Raw genomic sequence first — 2,259 nt, 5'->3', positions numbered from 1 at the left:
CTGTTTCGTGTGGTTAATCTTATTCCCCCAGTGATGTGGCAGCACTTTTATAACAGGACCCATGGATTTTATTCCTGCTGCACCTTGTGAGTGTAGATCATGGAGCAGACACCTGATAAATATGTGCTGGCTTTTCTTGTTGTTTTTATTGCTTTATCCCAGAAAGAGAATTAAAAGCAGTCACGATTCTGATTTTCCCAGCCTTGCCCAGTCATTCTTTTCCTTCCAGCCCAACCAGACTCATCACCTTCTCCTACATCACCTTTCCATATTCCTACCATAAATAACAGCATCGGTTTTGTTGTTTGTTTGCTTGTTTTTTGCAGCCTTCCATACATAGACTATAACTTTCACAGAGGCTGCTCAGCTCTGTTCCCTGCTTCCGTCAGACGTCTTCCATCAGGCAGGAGGCATCAGTAAATTATTATTGCCTCGGTCAGCTTAGGGCTCACTCCACAGCCATGAGCCTCTCTTTCTCTAGGATTCCTATAGGAAAGGGGATGAAACTCAAAGAAATGGAGGCACCAACCAGGTATGGGGAGAGCGTCCTGGTTAGCTGTGTAACAATAATTGTTTTGCACCAGGAGTCCCTTGCTCAGGCTATGGGCACAGAATGACAGCCCTGGCTTTGCTCCTGAGCGCTACCCACTTCCGATTTTACCCTAATCCTCACTTTGGCTCTCACTCCCAGCAGAACCGTACACAGTCTATATAAATGTTTTCTTCTGTTGACAGGTGAAGTCTGGAGCAGGACTCTAAGGCTTTCTGTCCTCCATGCCGCTTACCAGAAGAGGGACTGTGAACTGTAAGTAACTTTGATTGGCGTTTTCCATGCTGACTCAATTAGGTTATGGGTTAAAGACCAGCCATGAACCTGATCTTTAACAGCCATGCATTGTGCAAGACAAACACTCAACAATGGGCAAGTCAGAATGCAAACTACAGTGGATGTATAATTAGATTTGGTCTGAATGTGACAAAGAAGCTCTGTAATATGACATCTTCTTTAATTAGACTATTGATTGTGCGTTAGGGGGACTTGCTGTGTTATGCGTGCATCAGTGTTGGAGAGAGAAGCTCTTGAGTTTGCAAGGCTGACCCCGACCCTGGCCACCAGCGTCTGTGGACTAAGCTTGGCGGGCAATGAGAGGAGGAACTGGGCTGACGGTAGAGCTTGCACTCGTTTTTACATCTGGTTCTTTCTAGGGTGGGGTGAGGGAGGACAGGAAATACTGCTGGTCACTTCCCTTCCATTACAGAGTAACATCCCACCTTATACTTATGCTCATTGGCTCCTATTTGTTCTCCTGCTCGGCAAAGTCCTCCAACCTGTAGGACCCAGCCCAAGTCCAGTCTCCTCTGCGGAGCCTTCTTCGGTAACTCCAGCTTCTGAAATTCTACTGCACTCACACGCGGAGCACCCTTCGGGCCCGCTCCAGGCTGGGAGCTCCTGGAGGGCTGTCTGGGATCCCCGTGTCCTCATGTCCCCACTGCACTTGCAACCTCGTTGCTCCTCTGCAGATGTGAGCTGGGAGACGGGGTTGCCCTGGCTCCATGGCTTCTCCACCCGGCTTCTGGGGCTACCAGAGACCCAGCTGCTGCTACGACTTTGATAACACATTGGCTTCCAACCAGTCCATGGAATTATAAATGATTAACCGTTATCAGCGCACATCTTCACCTCTGTGTAAAAATAGATTGACTATAATGAGTATTTGAATAAATCATAAGAATGGCCGCCCTGCGATCGTCTAACATCCTGCCGATGGCTGCCCGGTGAGTGAGCAGGGCGCCGGCCCTCCCGCCTAATGGCCTGCGAGTCAGTGCTGGTTGCCTCGGTGATTGACGGCCATGGCTCCCGGGGCACCTCCTCTCCAGCCTGGGCTCTGGAGTGGTCGGATCCCCAGGCCCAGGGGGCGAGGAAGGGGGCCTCCCTCCATCCTGTTCCAGGAAAGCCTACCTAAGGAGACGGGGCTGGGGGTGAGGGAGCCAAAGTAGAAAGATAATGACCATTGTGAGAATCGATGTCTCCTCGCACCGGAGGTTAGAGGGACCTCATAAGTCAATTCAAGTACGGAGGAGCAAGCCGAGCGTGAAGCTTAATGAGAGTGGAGCATGTGGGGGAAATAGGTCTGCACATTCCCTCCCTGCCCCTGAGGGCAGCCAAGCGCCCGGGCCACCCACACCCAGGGAGAGCAACCTGGCAGGACAAACTCTTGGACCTGCCCTGAGGAACAAGGAAGAATAGGTTTCTCCAGG

At 50.9% G+C, this 2,259-nt stretch overlaps 1 long non-coding RNA gene across 1 annotated transcript in view; it reads left to right on the top strand.

Moving 5' to 3' along the window:
* LOC109391397 (uncharacterized) overlaps positions 1–2,259 on the top strand; it is a 205,340-nt gene that overhangs the window by 77,187 nt on the left and 125,894 nt on the right. Inside the window, exon 2 of the long non-coding RNA XR_002125799.1 lies at positions 736–805. This is a non-coding gene — a long non-coding RNA (uncharacterized LOC109391397). The remainder of the gene's footprint in view (positions 1–735; positions 806–2,259) is intronic.

This window comes from Hipposideros armiger, unplaced genomic scaffold (genome assembly GCF_001890085.2).
Source record: "Hipposideros armiger isolate ML-2016 unplaced genomic scaffold, ASM189008v1 scaffold_291, whole genome shotgun sequence".
NCBI lineage: Eukaryota > Metazoa > Chordata > Mammalia > Chiroptera > Hipposideridae > Hipposideros > Hipposideros armiger.
The sequence above is the reverse complement of the archived record's forward strand: the minus strand, read 5'-3'. Positions and strand labels throughout refer to the sequence as shown.